This window comes from Phyllostomus hastatus, unplaced genomic scaffold (genome assembly GCF_019186645.2).
Source record: "Phyllostomus hastatus isolate PE091 unplaced genomic scaffold, TTU_PhHast_1.1 phas_contig_16, whole genome shotgun sequence".
NCBI lineage: Eukaryota > Metazoa > Chordata > Mammalia > Chiroptera > Phyllostomidae > Phyllostomus > Phyllostomus hastatus.
Genome location: NW_025333643.1, coordinates 494,122 through 512,998, shown reverse-complemented (window position 1 = coordinate 512,998; position 18,877 = coordinate 494,122). Strand labels below are relative to the sequence as shown.

At 43.9% G+C, this 18,877-nt stretch overlaps 1 protein-coding gene across 3 annotated transcripts in view; it reads right to left on the bottom strand.

Annotated features, from left to right (window-relative positions):
* ZBTB38 (zinc finger and BTB domain containing 38) overlaps positions 1-18,877 on the bottom strand; it is a 116,733-nt gene that overhangs the window by 64,472 nt on the left and 33,384 nt on the right. Inside the window, exons 1-2 of one of the 3 annotated variants that reach the window (XR_006784897.1) lie at positions 11,127-11,435; positions 9,936-10,007 (exon numbers count right to left, since the gene is read on the bottom strand). The gene's annotated coding sequence lies outside the window, so the exon portion shown is untranslated. Of the gene's footprint in view, positions 1-9,935; positions 10,008-11,126; positions 11,436-18,877 lie in introns of those variants that run through there. The other 2 variants (XM_045832137.1, XM_045832138.1) reach the window with 2 other exon arrangements.

Below are 18,877 nucleotides of genomic sequence, written 5' to 3'. Positions count from 1 at the left end.
TGTATTTCCTAATTTCTAGCATCCTGCTCTTTGTAATTCAACATACTGACTTAGCTTTTTTTTTAAATTCCAAGATTTCACTCAAATAGGTACTTAATAAGTGGTAATAGAATACATGAATTAATGAATAGGTGCCAATATATAAACCCCAAGAGGGTTTATAACTTGTTTCCCAGTTCCTCTCAGAAGAAAATGTTATAGTTATCTTGTTAATTTTTTAAATGAAAAAGCTCAACTAAATATAATTTTAAGCAAAATAGTAAATATTGGCCAAAACATCACCTGGGCCCACGTGTCCCTTGAGAGTATCAGCGAAGTAGGTTTGATTGCTATTTAAGTCAATCAGATTAAGTTTAGCGAGCTGAAGGAGACTTTAATTCTATTTGGCTTGCAAAGAAAAATCTCATGAGTTAGCATGAGCAGCTAAAAATAAGCTGCAGGTTTCATTTTTCGTTGTTCAGTATGGTTTTGAAACCAAAAGGTACAAAAACTAGGAGATTCAGCAACACCTACTGAAAATCAACAGTTCAAATTGTTACCTTTCTAGCACACCTTCCAGATCTGCAATCCACAGCCAGGCGCAAGAAATGTACATTGCTGCCCGACTGGCATGGCAGGAAGCTGGGTGCTGAGGCCAGTCCTGGGGGTCAGTGGCTTGTGTGCGAGTGTCTTATATCCGGACAGGATGCCATGTAGACATCAGCCCCATTTGCTCAGCCTCAATCTTAGGTGATGCTGGGGACCACCTCACAGAGCAAGGGAGTAAGGAAAGCTAGAATTTCCTTACTTAAGATGGGGCCCTCTAAGATAGTGACTGCAGTGGTACCCCTCGCCCTAAATGCCCATGACCTTGTGCAATTCCATACTGCAAACCCGGGCGGCTCATAATAAGTTTAATTTCAAAACTGTTTTTCCAAGGCCAAGTCTGACAAAAAGTGTTTGACAGAGGCCCAAGCACTTCAAAGGGAAGGCAGCCATCTCGCCCGGTAGCATTCAGCTGGGACACAGGCCCAGAGAGAGCCCTGCGGTTAACAGAAAGCTCTCAGCTGAATGAGATTGAGAGGGGGCAAAGAAGGGTTAATCTGCTTCCATTAGAGGAGGGGCTCTTTGGTGAAGGTGAAGAGAATAATCTGTATGAAGAGCCGAGAAGACAAAGAGCCATTGCAGAAAAGAAATGATTGTGCAGGGTGAGAAGGATGATTCGTCCTAGATTTTCACCGTGAGACCACTTCTTCGATCGGAGTCTTTATCTCGCTTTGAAGTTACAGTCTCAGGGAGGGCCAAAGGGGACACATTCATGCTCTGTGCTGGAGTGCTCGAGCTTTGATTTCGCCTGAGACGCAGAGGGTGAGGCTGAAGCCTTCAGGACGCTGCCACAGAAGCCCGACCATAAATCAGAAAGTGGCAAAATAAACAATAGGAGTTGCTTATGAAAGAGAAACCAGTGGCCGATCCCCCTTTCCTGAGGTGGGGAACATCCTTTTTTTAAACTTAAAAAATTTTTTTAAATTGCTTTTAATAACTTTTTTGGATATAGTTTAAGATTTACAAGAAGTTGCAAAAATAGTACAGGAATTGTATAATTTCATTCAGCTTCCTGCAATTATAATATCTTCCACTACGGTGGTACATTGTCTAAACCAAGAAATCGGCATTGGTACAATGCTACTAACTCAGGTACAGACCTTATTTGATTTCACCAGTTTCTCCACGCACTGTGTGTGTGTGTGTGTGTGTGTGTGTGTGTGTGTAGAGTTCTGTGACATTACATCATGTGTGTAGACTGGAGTCGCCACCATCACAACTGAGACACAGAACTATTTGACCACCACAAAGAAACTCCATCCATAGTCACACCTTCCCTGGCCCTAAGCTCCGGCACTGATCTGTTCTCTCTCAGTAATTTTGTCACCTTGACAATGTTATGTAAATGGAATCATGTAGTATGTAACCCTTTGAGATTGGCCTTCTTTCAACCAGCATAAAATGCCCTTATGATCCATTCAAATTTCATATAAAGAGTATGTGCCGCCCTGGCTTCTAGGTGGCTTGGGTGGAGCACCATCCCATACACCAAAAGGTTGTGGGTTCAGTTCCTGGTTGGGGCACGTACAGGAGGCAACAGACTGATGTTTCTCCCTCTCTCTTTCTCTCTCTCTTCCTCTCTTTCTAAAATCAGTAAACATATCCTCAGGTGAGGATTAAAAATAAAATTAAATTAAAAATAAAACCAAAATGTTTTTTTAAGGAGTATATGCCTTTTTGCTGCTGAATAATATTCCATGGGTTGGATGTACCAGTTTGCTAGCCGTTCACTCACTGAAGGACACTCGGCTGGTTTCCAGTTGGTAGCTACTACAAACAAAAATGCTTCAACGTTCACATACAGGTTTCTGTGTGGACCCAAATGTTCACTTCTCCCGTGTAAATACCCCGGAGTGGGATTGTGCAGTAAGTGTATGTTTGGCTTTTGAAGGAACTGTCACACTGTTTTCCAGAGTGGCTGTACCATCTACATTCCCACTACCAGCGTATGAGAGGTCCAGTTTCTCCACATCCTCACCAGCACTGGGTAACATCAGTATTTTTTATTTCAGCCATGCTGAGAGATGGGCAGAGAGCTCCCTTTTTGTCCACAGTCAAGAGGTTGGGGTGGAGGGATGCTCAGATATCTCACACTGTCGTTCCAGCTTCCCTACTATCTGTCTAAACAGCAGCTTGGGCTGCCTGGCATTTCACTGATGGAAAATGGGGCACTTGATATGGGGTGTTCCTTCAGTTTGTCCAACTGCCCGGGCCTGCAGTAGTGGGACACTGCCATCTGGTGATGCTGGATTCTCTGAGGCTATACACTTGGCCCAGGAGGCAGACTTAATAATACCAGAGAACTTTGCTCCCATGAGGTGATATGAGAGCCATGATATGAGAGCCAGGGACAGGGATAGACTCCGCCTGGGCACGGGTCCTCCTGCAGCTTTGTCCACAGACTATGTGAGAGCTCCTCATTCTCAAAGGCGCTTATTAGCAGACACGAGACATGGAATCAGCACAGACAGGTAATGACGGAGCCACTGGCGGCGCTTGTCGGATCATAGGTCCCACTGAATGCTTTTTGCCGTTGGGCTGTTAACCACCAAGACCCTTCAGCAGCACGTGAATACCCTGCCTGGATGTCACGGAACTCTACCTCCTGGGAGTCAGATCTGGAGGCACTGCTGTCACCACCACATGGACCTCTCTGGCCCAGGGATCCAGTCGTGTGAGCAATCAGAACTCCATCTAAGTATCGGGATGTGCCTCAGCCAAGGATGTTGAGGGCTACAGGGAGACAGGCTTTGCATAGGGCCAACCTCATAGTGGTGACTCAAATTTCCCCAGCCATGTCTGGAGGGTCCCTCTCCATCTGTTGTGCCCCTGATTTAAGGGAGGTTGTAGACCTTCCCAGAATTATATATTCATCATGACCCTGGGTCCATGTTTGGACCAGGAGGACAAAACTCAGGAGAGCAATGGCCCTGCAGGGCGATGGCTGAGAGAGGGTGGAGGCCATGCCCTAAAGCAGTGGAGCTTGGTGATCACAAGCAAACTCCCTAGTGCCCAAGCATGTAGAATAATGGGGGCAACAGAGGCAGTCCTTTGGGTTCCAGCTGCTGCGCGTCACCTGGTGCTGTCACAGGAGACGGATGTGGACTTGGGCATGGGGATTTATAGAACCTGAACATAAACGGGTCTGTTGGGAGCTGAACAGTCTGTGGAGGTTGAACTTGAAAGTCAAATGACACGCTCATTTGGCTCCAGAAGCTGAGGTTGTCAAGTGAGAGGAAGGGCAGCCAGATACTATCAGGTGACTGGGGCACTTGCTCTGATGGGTTTGAGCAGAGTTATGCAGACAGGATGGAGAGTCACACTTCCTTTTAGAAGATGGTGAGAATTTTAAAATTTTGTTGTTGTTTATTCACTGTATGTTCTCTGATGTAACAAAATTTTCCAAATTTTCATTTGTAGATGCCTCTTCCCTGACCCACTGGCCCTCCTTTGGCCAGAGGAGCCAAAGGCTACCCAGTGCACAGCACCTTTAAGATTTAAAGGGGCAGGTGCAGCTTGGGTCAGGTGCCTCCCCGGACTATTAAGTTACGTAATGGGGGCTCCATCCTTGAGGCTGAACCATGGCAGCTCCCCTCTAGCTCTGGCTTTATCTTCTTTTCAACTCATGCCCACCTTGACCTAAAATTTGCCCAGAGTGTGGATCTTGCTCTTGCCCTGTCCCTGCTCTCTTGGCTTTGACTCTGGACCCCACCTCTTACTCGGCTCTCGTGTCATGGACCCATCAGCATGGCTGCTCTACGTCCTCGTCGATCTAGCTTCAGAGTCACTACCTCTGGCTTAGGGTATACTGTAGTCTGGCCTCATTAGGCGACTAAAGTGGACAACCCCAGAGGGCTCCCCACCCAGGCCCTGAGATATGGCCCTGCCTAGCAGAAGGCAGATAAGAAGTCCTCTAGCTGAGGCAGGAGCTCACTTCAGGAGTGAGAAGACTTTCTTGCTGGTGCCTTGTCTCTGTTCCTCAGAGCTCCAGCTCTACCCCTGCTACTAAATCTCTGGGTAACCACCAAGAAGCAAATGACTATTCTGGGTCTCAGTTACCTCATGTTTGTAATGAGGTTTTCTGACTCCCTAGCTGATACTCTTTCAACTATACCATACCACGAATAAGGGAAAATCTAAAATTCAGAAGCCAAAAAAGAGCCTTTAATTTTATTTTGGGCTTAGATATACTAGCTCAGGGTCCCCTAACTTTTTTCTGTCTAATAAGTACTTGCTGAAATGAATGTTGAATTGCACACAGCATATTAATAGTTCTCTGGCTTTAATGTGCAAAAGGATGGGGAGGCTATTTTAAACTGCATATTCCCAGGCCCCATCCTCAGAGCTTCTGGTGCCCCTAGAGCCTAGGAGCATGCATTTTAACACAAGAAACTGAAGAGGCACTAGGTTTTGAAATAGACACTGGTGACTTTTTAGAGGCTAATTTATCAATATGCATTAGGAATGGCATTATGCATTAAAAATAAGCCATTTTATCTGTTGAATTCAATTCTAGGAATTTTCCCTCAGATATCCACAAAAATTTATTTCTAAGAATGTTTACATATTTATAATAGCAGAACACTAGAGGCAATCAAAATGGCCATCAATAAAAAGAATGGGTTAAGACATCCATGCAATGGAAACACAGTTATTAAAAAGCCAATGTTCAGACCATTTAGTCACTTGGAAAATGTTTACAACTTACCAGTTATGAGGGGTGAGAAAAAGCATATAAAATACCATTTAAATAATTTTAAAAAGAAAATTTAATCTATTAAAAATTGGAAAGAAATATATTAAGATGTCAATATTGAATTGTTGTTTGGTCATTGTTTTCTTCTCAATATTTTTCTGTATTTTCCAGGTTTTGTGTAGTGACTAGTTATGACAAGACAAGGAATTTGCCTCAGCAGAATGAAAACTCTTAGGAGTCCAGCCCAGCAGCAGCCTGGCTGCCGCAGGAGGACTCGCATGTCAGACTGAGTCCAGTGTCTGGGGTGAATTTTGAGCTACATTCTCATTTGCAAAGTACCATGCTATAGTCAATGCCAAGGAATTTGGGTCAAGGAGAAAGTACTTTTCACTAGATTCTACTTTGCTGCTACATTCAAAGATGACGGACTATAGGACCTGGGACAGGGAGGGCAGTTCACAGTGGAAACAACATCTTTATTGCTCTTGGGTCGAGCTCGTGCTCGTTGCCTCTGTCTATAACCCCTCAACCAACCCCATAACACCGAGCAGACAGACCTCAGTCATGACTGGAGGCTGCGGGCAGATGGTGGGCTGCATTCCAGCCTGAGAGACACCATCCAGGGTCCAGGCTTCCGTGGGGAGGTTTCACAGCCTCCTTTGGCCAATGCGCTGGGAGCTCCAGAGAATGCCAGGAAGCAAATTGTTTTTTGGCAGAGAGATGGCTCAAATCCATCCTCACAGATTTCAGCGAATCCTGGGTCAAGCCTCTCTGAGCGAGATTAGAAGCCTCGTGGTTAGTTCTCTGGCCCATAGACAAACCTTTCTAGATGTCCTTGAAATTTTTACACTACATGCTTTGGCTAGTGAAGGGGTGGTACTAAGGGTCTCAGAGGAAAATCAATTTAGAAAGGCAAAAACAAAAAAATTAAAATAATGATACTTACAATATTAATAACAATATTGAAAGCCAAAACACCAGTGCTGACCCTAATTATAGTAATTACATTCATTAACACCTTGACTTGCCATGCATTTTTCTAAGTTGCCCAAACCGTTTCACATTAATTACGTTACTTATTCTGACAGACTCTCAGTTTTACATTTTAAAAAAATTATCGTTTCACTCTGGCTGGTGTGACTCAGTTGAGCGGAGTGTCATCCTGTGACCAAAGGGTTGCAGATTCAGTTTCCGGTCAGGGTACCTACCCAGTGGTGGGTTCGATCCCTGTCCCAGTTGCATAGAGGAGGCAGCCAATTAATGCTTCTCCCTCAGATTGATGTTTCTCCCTTTCTCTCCCTTCCTCTCTCTCTAAAAGCAATAAAAAAAATGTTCTGGGTGAGGATTAAAAAAAAAATTCAGAGGTGGGAGGAAGCTTTAAATTTCTGACGAAAACCAGAGGCTTTTGAGTTAAAAACAAAACCCTGAAATCTCAGTGTGGTGTTTTCCAACTTCATTCTTGACAAGAAATCAGGGGATTTCAGCATGAGAAATTATGAAGCCCTATTATCATGAACTCTCAGCTTTGGTGACGATAATGGCCTTATTGCAAAATTCTCTAAAGGGAGAAATAGAACTTTTATATTGCTGACCACGGTGAGAAGGGGGCTTGTACCCCTGTGCTATAAAATCTGTAAAACCTTGGGGGGTAAACAAGAACCCACGGGTCTGGAGGCACTGCCTCCGTCAGCCCGCTGTGCTGAGCCCACCTCTGCTCAGCATGAATCAACAAGGCTGAGCTCCTTGCATGGCCAAGGCTCTGAAAAGACAATGGTGCCCAAATTTGAACTCACGTGAAATTAAAAGTTTTAAAATAATGAAGTTAAAATTAAGGAAACTCAAGAAAATCAAACTTTTCCCAAAGCGTCGACTTTGACGCTTTTTTTAAAATGTCAAAGATTCAAATCGTTACGAAGCGTATACAGTATTTGTTAGCCCCGTCTTGTTGGTGGGTCTGCGAAGTCACCCAGCATGCTGCACCAGTGCTGCGGAGGGGTCGCGTTGACAGTAGTGGGAGTCTGGATTGGCAGTTGCACACCTCTCCGTGCCATGCAGCTCAGCTAAACCTCAGGAAGTGGGAGGTTGACGCCACCCCACCCACTGCAGACACACACTCATAGGTCAATGCCCGTACACTAGGGGCTCAGAGGAGTCATGATCGTGTGGTGTTGAATTAAAAAAGATGAGTGGGCCCCGATGCTTTTCCTCCTTGACTGTAGTCTTTGACCCTACCTTTCCTGGTAGACTGTTAGGTGGCGACTTTCAACAACAGATCATCTCCACCTGGCTCCAGCTTTTGAAACCTGGTACTTGTTCTCAACTTACTCCTTTGGCAGCACCCACCTAGCAGGCATTGCATTCCCCGATCAGCCTGGTCTTATCGTTAGCTGACTCCACTAGCCCAGCCAGCTCCAGGCTCAGTAGACATTTTCAGGACCCACCAATCCAAGAAAATGGACTTTCAGAGGCTGTACCATTTTTGTAACATATCAATTTGTTATTCTGCTCCATTCCTCCTTAGCCCAGTCCGGATGGGAGGGGACTGGGCCAAGGCCAGGCAGCAGTAATCGGAGACCAGACTTCAGGCTCCGTGAGAGCCTGAGAGGCTGTGTCAGATCAGCCAGTAGTTGGCCTTCCTGCACAATGGACAATGTGTATTCTTCAGGGTGTGGCTGTGGGTGCCAGAGATGTCCAGTCCAGGGCAAAATTTAATCAGAAACTAGAGTGTCCAGCCTGGTATTGACAACACAACTAGGGGACTAGGTACCGGGCTGCTCAGGCAAAGACTGCCGTCCACTTTTAGCATGTGTGCTGCTGAAGCGAGCATCTACCATCCTTTTTTTTTTAAAGATTTTATTTATTTATTTATTTTTATAGAGAGGGGAAGGGAGGGAGAAAGAGAGGGAAAGAAACACCAGTGTGTGGTTGCCTCTTGCACACCCCTTACTGGGGACCTGGCCCAAAACCCAAGCATGTGCCCTGACTGGGAATTGAACCGGTGACCCTTTGCTTTGCAGTCTGTCACTCAATCCACTTAGCCACACCAGCCAGGCCTATAGTCCATTTTTACTGGAGGTCTTTGTGACACCTTACGGACACTGTGAGGCCCCTGCCATGTGACTTCTGATATTTACCAGTGAGGAGAATACCGCACTAAGACCAATAGTGCTGAAAAGGCTAAATAAAACATAAACTTAGTTTCAAGGCTCTCCAAATGGGGTTTATAACTTTACCATTCAATGTTTCAGTAAATATTTCAAAACTTTTCCTGAAAAGAAAAAGCTAGAATTATATATCAAATCCTTAGGGTAGCAATAATCTTCTCAGCTTGAGCCTTTTTAGTCTTTAAAAAATGTTTTTATTTCTTGATTTTTAGAGAGAAAGGGACACACACACACACACACACACACACACACACACACACAGATTGCCATTCCACTTATTTATGCATTCATTGGTTGATTCCTGTTTGTGCTCTGACTGGGGATTGAACCCACAACCTTGGCCTTTTGGCACAATGTTCTAACCCAGCTACTCAGCCAGGGCTTTAATCTACTTTTAAATGTTTCTCTAATAACTTGGTTTGAAGATCCTATCTTAGTCAGGGTTTCCCTCCCCCCCTTTCTCTACACCCCAACCCCGTGACAGTGTGGAAGAGTGTGCCAAGATCTGGAGCAGATCAGGCAGGGTAGCTTCCCAGAGCCCCAAGGAACAGACAGAAGCATGAGCTAAAGAAACCATGAGCTTTTCTATAGCCCACTGGGTCTCAAAGTTGGGGGAACAGAGTTCTGTTGGACAATTCCAACTAGCATGAGTAGACCCAGGACCAGGAAACAGAGCCAGAATGACCCTGCCCCAAGGGAACCCTGTAGGGAAAAACAAGAAGAATGTCCTTCCTGGTTCACTGGCCACTGGTGGCATGGTAGTGCTCGTGGGTCGGAATGGACAGAGGCCTCTTGAAAAATCTTACGCACTGCTCTCTATCCACACAGTCAGATGTTACCTAAGAGTATCAGTTAAGGAATTCTAACTATCTGATAACTTTTTTTACTTCTCACATTGCTTCATTCTGCTATCTTATCTGTGAGCATCTCTTAAATTCCTTATTATACTGGGCCAGAGAGGACTACCTCTTCTCTAGAAACTCTCCAGTGTAGCCCACCCCGACCCAGGGACTACATTTCCCAGGCCCCTTTGCAATCAGATATGGTCATGTGATAGAGTTTTCGTCAATCAAATGTGAGTTGAAGCAATGTGCACCACTCCCAGGCAGGGTCCGAGAAAACTTCCCTCGTGCACTTTTCACATTCTTTTTCTTTTCTCCTGGAAAGTGGAAACAATCCCAGATGACCTTGAAAACCATGCGGTGCAGAAGGTGGACCCTCTCTTTATCTGTGTCTCTGAATGTGTGTGAAGGAGTAACCCCACTAACCTGCACTGTCACACGAGCAGGAAATAAACTTTTATTTGAGCCATTACACATTTTTCGGTCTATTATAGCTATTAGCCTATCCAAACTAGTACACATCCTTCTGTTGCCATTGTGTGCGGAAGTCCCCAAGCCTTCTCCCTTTTTCTTAAATCTACTGCAAACCAAAAGAACAGAATTAGCAAACTTAAACTTAAGCAGCCCTTAGGGACAAATGACACTCACCAAATTAGTGGTCACAGCATTCGGATCTTGCAGGCAGGCGAACAGTTTAGCAAAGCCTCACTTCAAGACAACCTGATCAATTAAAATAAAACAAAAAGTAAAAAGTAAAATGTAAGACGTACAAAACAGATATATTAGAATGTGACGGTTCATTTCTGAAGGGTATTGCCAGTTTATAAAGGAATTCACCGCTCTTTTGCAGTAAATGACAAACTTCCCTATTGCCTTGAAAACAAGATTCATTTTTAATATACCCCCCCAATCATTATAAAACAGAATTTATAAAGAACAATTCTACTGGGTAAGTAAGCTATTCATAGACTAGATGCTGGCCCAGGGGAGGACTTTGGAAGCCAGGAAAACTGGGTATGCCTATGTGCTCTGTAGTTCTTACACATACGTGAAAGCTTTTCTCTCGGGAAGTTAACTTTCTTAGGTAGGAATTTCCAGAGCTTGTAAAAGTATAGGCTATGCAAAGACTTCAGATATTTTTATAGGTGAAGTTAAAACAGACACCAGAGATACATTATCATGCCTTTGTGTTTAGTATCATCCCAGATGACACAAGAAGGAATGAAAATAAGCTCTCTGTAAACAGGGCGATGTGGCCATGGTGGTACCCGCACCTCGACCACCAGAGACAATCAGAGACAACCAGAGACACGCTCTGTAAAGGCAGCAGGTTGTGGATCTTTTCTTACCAGAGCTGCCATCTTTTACCAGGTTAAGTGCGAAAATATCATTTGATGGCACAGGGCACGTATTTGCCTAAAACAGGGTTTACTTTTGTATCTGATTACGCAGTGTAAGATCCAGGAAGCAAACAGTTCAGAACTCGGAACAAACACTCTGGCAGTCCAAAACAGAGCACTAGGGCGGAAGGAGGAAGAGGAGACAAGAGGGCGATGGGGGAAGCCTCGATTTGGGCCATTTCCCCCCAGGTTTCAGCTTAGTGCATATCCATATTTTTTTAAGAGGAAATGCGTTCCTATCTGGGCCTGTGGAGGAGAGAGAGATCAGAAAGGTCCCTTTGGTGCTGCATTTGGAGGGTCTCTCAAATGCAGCCCCAACTCTCCCTGCCCCCCACTCCCCCCGGGCTGGGGCCTGCCAAGCCCTAGGTGTCAGGGAACAAGATGGCGCCCCACCGAGAAGGGCTCGGAATGAGGGGGCCCAGAGTGGGCCTTCACTTACTCAGAGGTGCTGGCTCTTCTGAAACCCACACGCTGCCAACTCCCTGGGTTCAGGAGTTATAACCGCTTTCTTGCTCTGGGCTCTTCACTTCTCCTCGAAATCAGCTCCACATAGTTTTCTGATGATGTCACCCATTCTGACTTCTTACATTTTGAAAGTTGATCTACAAGTAAAACCTTCCATGAGTCTTAAAGAAAAGAAAAAAGAAGAAGAAGAGAATAGAAAGGTGTGCTGTGGGGAGATGGAGAGGAGGAGGAGAGAGGCAGTTGCCTCCTTATTTTGAGATTTGCTGCAGCTGCGAGTGCCACTCCCCAGTCAGTTTCCTGGCTGCAGAGGGAGCCAGTGGCCGGGCCTGGGTGACGTCAGGGCCAGGCCTGAGTCATCACCAGAGGCCGGGCTGCCCTGCCACTCGGAAGGGGACAAAAGGAACCTTTGATGTCCAGGGCCCTCCTCTCGGCACACTCGCCTGTACTGAGCAGCAGGCCAGCAGAACATTCCAGCCGCTCCCCCACCCCCCGGCCATCCTTCCTACTTCCGGAACAGTCCCAGGCAGATTCAGCCAGGCCTCCCCAAGGAATGTCACCCTCCTGCACTGCAGAGGCATGGCCGCTGTCTGTGAAAGAGAGACTCAGGGGAGGGTGTTTCTCTGGGGATTTCTCGTCTTCCCCTCGTCCTCAGGGTGGTCCCCCACCCAGGGACTTGCAGTGGGATTAAAAGAGGTGTGGAAATGTCGAAGACATTCTTGTCACCCTCTGTGGGCAGTAGCCAGCCGTCAGTGTCTATTCTCATCTGCTTTTGTACGAAGGTCCTCGGCTTCAGTTCTCTGTGCGCTGGGTGCCAGGGTGAGATTGTACTTCCTGGATTTAAGAGGGCACAGCTCTTTGAGAGAGGTATTTATATCCCAGGGCCTGGCGCAGGGCTCAGTAAGTACATGAGGAACGAATGAATGATTATTTTAAAATAAAGCAGTAGAGAACATATACTGAATAGTTCCAGTGAATATTCGAGCTTGTGTACTAAGTGGTTCATAAAGATTATTTCATTTATTATCATGACAAAGCTATGAGGTAGGCACTGTCATTATTCCCCATTCTCTAGATGAGAAAAGGAATGCTCGGAGATATTCCAACACTCCTCTGCAGTCTTGCAGCAAGTTGGTGGCAGGGCCTGGATCATCGGATCGCAAATCCTGTGCTTTTACCACTGTGCTCAGTGGCTGCAGTGAGTGAATGAATACTGACCAAGGGCGGCCTGTCCAGGTGAGGGAGGACAGGCTTATGATGGAGCTTGAAACCAAATTCCACAAAAAATAGTGGAGCCATCAGGGATGATCTGTCTAGGGTAGTAGGCCTCATGCCCTCTCTGGTCAACACCAGGTCTGAGAGTTGGTGGGACACCCACAGTGACCAGGAGGGCAAATCTGCCTTCAGGTCCCAGAGGGGGTGAGAAGGTTGAACAGGAAGACAGGGCCAAGGAGGTCTGGTGGTATGTGGTGGATGCGCAATCTGAGACTACGGTGGACAAAGTACGTCAGAGGTGTGGGTGGAACGGTTTTGCAGCTAGAGGCACAAGTCTGGGGCAGGCAAGAGATGACACGATAGCACTCTCAAAGACTGAGAACTTGAGAAAGAGTTGGAACTATGGCATTGGTTTCAAAGTGTGAGGAGGGGTTGGAAGTGACAGGGAATGCAGCTGGACCTGACAGTGGTAGTTACTGTCCTCAGCACTGTACTGCTAGGAGCCAGTGGCCTTTCTGGGGCTGACTGAGGGTGCTGTCAGTGGCTGTGCTCAAGCCAAGCTGAGGAGGGGTGGCAAGAAGAGAACCTTTGCTTTTGGGCCCAGGATAAGGGTCATTTCGGAGGTACCTTCTCCCTCTGTGGTTTATGATTCTGTGGTTTGTACTTTTCCACAATTCTCCTAGGGTAAGTTCCTCATTCCAAGAGACAGAAAAACCAGGAATTTCCAGCCTCTTGTGGAAGGGGATAAGGAGGTGTTGGTGGCCTCAGTAATGCCACTCCATAGCTTTCCTTCCACTGTGGGGCGGATGTCTGGTCACTGGACCCCTCTCCGTGGCTCAGGAAATCAGTGAAGTTACCTTGTGCTGGGAGCTCTGTTAGTGGCCACTCTGAGGACTGAAACTTGTGCTGTGGGGCCTGACTCTCCAGCAGGTGGAATCAGCAGAGGTGACTTTCAAGAGGCAGAAAGTCACAACCTTTAATCAAGGGAGCAGCAGCAACTGATCAGGGTCACTGTCAACTGAGTCTGACTCGGGCAAGGAAAGCGCTTCAAGTTCCAGGCTTTTCTGGCATAGGGCTTGCTTTTTCTTTTCTTCTTTCTCTGCAGAAAATGCCTCTGGGCACCTCCCTGCTCTGTTTTCTCAAAGGCCAGGGGCCTCGCTCACTCGTTTCACACATACAGGTATTTATTTCTCTAATGAGATAAACAGAGGTGGACTATCTTTTCAGCCTCTCTTGTGGGACCAGGATAATGTGGAGGGAATTAAAAAGGAAAGAAGAAATGATGAGTAAAATCTGAAATGAGACGCAGATCCTTGCACTGTACGCTCTGGGGTTGGTTCTAACAGAGGATAAAAATCAGAGAAATGGGCGAGACATCGACTTGGGAGCACAGAGAAGTAAGTGGTGAAACGCTTAACCTCTGCTCTATCTGGAGAACCCATCTCCTTTGTTATGATAAAGGCAGTTATACTGATAATTATAAAAAAGAAAATGTTTACAGGTTCAAGGAATCCCTTGAAGACTTGTTTATACTTGTTCCCTCCAATTTCTCTCAACTCATTCACTTAAAAAAACAATTTATTAAGATATAATTTTCATACCATAAAGTTAACCCACTTAAAGTGTGCCATTCAATGGGTTTTAGTATATGTATTTACAGAATTGTGTGACCTATAGTCTAACTTTCGAAGATTTTTATCACCCCCCCCCCCCGGCCCCCGAAAGAAACCTTGTACCCATTATCAGCCATGCTTCCTTTGCCCCCGCCCTCGGCCCTAAGCAAACATTAATCTTCTTTCTGTCCCTGTAGATTGCCTCTTCTGGACATTTCACATCAGCGGAATCACACAATATGGTCTTTTTACGTCTGGCTACTTTCACTTAGCATAATGTTTTCCAAGTTGTTCCATGTTGTAGAAGACATCAGTACTTCATTCCTTTTTATGCCCAAATAATATTTGTGTATATACCACATTTTGTTTACCCATACACTGATGGATAAACATTTATTTTCATTTTGGGCCATTATAAATAATTTTGCCATAAACGTTTGAGTACAAGTATTTGTGTGGACATAGGTTTTGATGTTTCTTGGGTCGATACCAAGGAGCAGAATTGCTGGGTCATTAGGTAACTCTGTTGCACATTTTGAGGGGCTGACAAACTTCTGCCCCATTGACTGAGAGTTCTGATTTTTCCACATTCTTACCAATACTCTTTTTTTAAAAAATATTTTTTAAAGTATAGTGGACATACAAAATTATGTTAGTTTCAGGTGTACTACATAGTGGTTTGACATTTATATACCTTGTGATGTGATCACTGCAATAAGTCTAGTGACCATTTGTACCTTACAAACTTGTTACATATTATGGCTGATTTTCCCTATGTTGTGCATTACATTCTTGTGGCTTATTTACTTTATAACTGGAATTTTGTACCTTTTATTCCTCTTTACATTTTTCACCCATCCCTTCACCCCCCACTCCTCACCAACACTCTTATTGTCTGGTTTTATCAGTCTAGCCCTCCTAGTGGGTGCATCTCACTTTGACTGTGACTGAGCATCTTTTCATGAACTTGTCCATTTCGATGTCTTCTTTGGTGGATTGTCTATTCAAATCCTTTGTCCATTTTTAAATTGGATTTTTTGTGTTTTTATTTTTTGAGTTGTAGGGGTTCTTTATATATTCCAGATGTAAGTATATGCATTACAAATATTATCTCCATGACTGTGGGCTGTCATTTCACTTTATGGTATTCTTCGAAGGAGAAAAGTTTTTAATTTTGGTGAAGTCTAACTTATCAATCTTCTCTTTTATTGCTTGTGTTTTTGGTGTCATATCCAAGAGACCATTGTCTAACCCAAGGTCATAATTTACACCTGGGTTTTCTTCTAAGAGATTTATAGTTTTAGTTCTTACATTTAAGTTTGTGATCCACTTTAAGTTAATTTTTATGGTGTATAGTAGGAGTCCAGATTATTCTTATAATGTGGATATCCGTTGTCCCAAAACCATTTGTTGAAAAAACTATTCTCATAATAATTCTGTACATCTAAAACTGTTCTAAAACTAAAATATTATTTTTAAAATGATATATCCTCTCCCCCATTGAATTGTCTTGACCCTTTGAACAAAAGTCAACTGACCATAAATATTATTGGTTATTTCTGGACTCTATTCTATTCCATTGATCTAGATATCTGTTGCTGTGTCATACCACACTGTTTTGTTTACTGTAGCTTCAAAACAAGTTTGGAAATTGGGAAGTGTGAGTCCACTAACTTTGTTTTTTTCCAAGACTGTTTTGGCTTTTCTGGATCCCTTGCATTTACATAAGATTTTTAGGATTATCTTTTCAATTTCTGAAAAAAAAATCTTACTGGGATTTTGATAGAGATCATGTCTACCTTTAGATCAACTTGGGAAGTGTTTCCATCTTAAAAATATTAAGTCTTCTGATCCGTGAACCTATGTGTTTTCATTTATTTAGATCTTTAATAATGTCTTTCAATCTTTTGTTATTTTTAGTATACAAGTCTTACACTCTTTTTGTTAAATCTCATTCTAAGAATTGTATTCTTTTTCTTTTTTTATTGATTTTAGAGAGAGAGAGGAAGGGGGAGAGAGAGAAGCATTAATTTGTTGTTCCACTTATTTATACATTCATTGGTTGATTCCTATATGTGCCCTGACTGGGGATTAAGACCTTGTATAATACTTTGGAGACTGAAAGACCTAAATTTTAGTCATAGCTCTACCATTTATTAGCTATACGACTTTACAGTTACTTCAAGTATAACAGCCTCCTTTTCTTAATCTGAAAAAAGGAAATAACTGTCACTTCATGGGTTTGTTAAGCAGATGAAATAGGATGATGCTCATGTAACCCTACTGAAACCACGACCCACACAGGCCAGTCTCAGGGTGGTGTTGCAATCGGAGAAACCCAGTCCAGTCACCAAAAAGTCACTTTAAATGAACTCATGTTCAATACTTGCATTTCTCAAATACCACACAGAGCCCCCTGTAATCCTTCCTAACATGCTTTTTCCATTCTACTTAAGCCTCTTACACTCCACAGCTTCAGTCTCCTCTTCTTTCTCCCAAGCTCCCTACAAAGTTTTTCCTCCAGCCCTAATCAATGTTTCTCTAGTCCTTCTCCTTCTGCCCAGTGCTCCTACTGATGGGGCAAAGGAAGAATGGACAAAGCCAGAACTTCTTTTAGTGGGCAGGAAGAATAGAAAATAGGAAGCACTCAAACTTAATTTATGTCCCATCACTCATATAACATGCTTAGTGCAGTGTCTGATGTAAGGGCTCAGTAAATGTTGGGCTTTTTAGTTTTGTTGTGGTGGCTACCTTATGCCAGTGATTTCAACTAGTGTACTGCGAGAATTTTTAAAACATGTAATAGCCCACTACTTAGTCAGGGGCACTGACCTCTTTTCCCTTAGATTTTCACATAAAAAATGACAACAGCCAACACAATAGTTGTCTGGTGTGAATGAATTAAAATTATACCCATTTTTTTGTTAGATAGGCAAAAAGAATATTTTTGTGTGTGCCACAGAATTTTAGTAATTGGTGTATGTGTGCCATGAAGTGAAAGAGGTTGAAACTCACAGCATTGTGCACATCTATACTTTAGCTTTGTGGTGACAGGGCTTTAGAATCATGGCTTCTCAGAGGCTACTACCCAGTGGTCCACCCTCACTCATTCAGATGGATTTGGGGCTGTTGCTCATTTTCCTTCCTCTTAAATCATTCCTCAGAGAATCACCCCTTGAAGATTACAAAAAGTTTATCTTGAGGCTTCCTGAGTAACATTTGGGACCTATATCCTATTCCTCGCTACCCCCCAAGCCCCAGCCACCCAGCCCCAGAACCCTCTGCTCCCCCTTCTCCTCTCACCAAACCTTCTAGTGCAGTGCCTTTAAAACTACAGGTCAGGGCCCATTGCTTGCTTGTCACCAGCTTGACAAGCTTGTCACCAGCACTGCTTCAAGTGACAAAATAAAACAGAATAGAAAGTGCCCAAGTGCACAGTAAGTAAGACTTCTGTTTCAATTTTGTAATGTGTGTGAGCTGGGTCTGTCTGTGAAACACATTTCTTACTGTGGTTCAGGGTTTAAAAACACATTTAAAAAACAATGTTGGAAGAAATATTTTTTTTTAATTTATTGATTTGAGAGAGAGGGAGAGAAAAAAGGACGGAGAAATACCAATTTGTTGCCACTTATTTATGCATTCACTGGGTGATTCTTGTATGGGCCCTGACCAGGTATCAAACCTGTAACCTTGGTGCATTGGGACAATGCTCTAACCAATTTAGCTATTCTGCCAGGTCAGATCTTTCATTTTCATTACAGTATTTAAACAACTCACAAGAGCATAAAATAACACTCTACCAAGTGGCCTGTCCATTTTGAGATAGATCAAACCTGTGAGTCTCAAACATGAAGTTCCAGCACCAGTGAAGGATTAGGGGGCATTAAAGCCTTTTCCTATATTTATAACTCTTGGCAGAGGAATATCTTTGTGGACCTGCCCCCACCACCCTCCCATGCCACCTCTTAGGTATCACCTCCTCTCACTCCCAGGATACCTGCAAACCACACCCTTAACTTGTGTGGAGTTGTCTATTTTCCAAAACTGTCATATACTCTATCTCATTTGATTCTCAAAACTACCCCATGAAGTCGACAGGTCAGACCCAAATCCTTGCTTGACCATTTAACTTAGTGTGTGACCTTAAGCAAGCAGCTTAACTTCTCAGCCTTTCCTCAGCCTTTCTCCTTAGCTCTATCATAATGTGCCAGAAAGGCTAAGAGGATTGGCCAACACCACACAGCTTGAAAGTGGCAGGACCAGAAAGAGAACTAAATCTTTCACCTCCCAGCCAGGTTGTCCCATGGGCTATCCTGGTGGAGAGGCATGTGGAAAGCAAGATCAATAAAATGGCATTGGTCTGATCAAGATAGCATACAGTAAGTACTGCATTTTTCAAACCATAAGACACACCTAGGTTTTAGAGGAGGAAAATAGGAAAAAAATTTTGAAGCAAAAAATGTGGTAAAATATTTAATAACATAAATAACATAATATTTTACCAATGTAAATAAATATAAACAGAACTCAGCAGCAGCATTAGCAACCATTATTCCTCCCAAATTTGGGGGTGGTGCGTCTTATAGTCCAAAAAATACAAAGTGGAGCCACTTATGTCAACTAAAATGGCTGTCAGTCAGCCACAACACTTTGGTTCAAGAGGAAAATTACCTAAGTCAGAATAAACACATCTGGCAAGGAGACACACTTAAGATATCTGCCCACATGGTCAGAACAGATACATCTGGCAAGAAGACACACTTAAGATATCTGCCCATGTGGTCAGAGTAGCCGTGTCTGCTGAGCAGGACCACCCATAGATAGTCCCTGGGGAAACTCCACACTTGCCAGTGGGGGTGTCAAGCAGAATAGCCGTGTATCACCCATTGGCTCCTGGGCA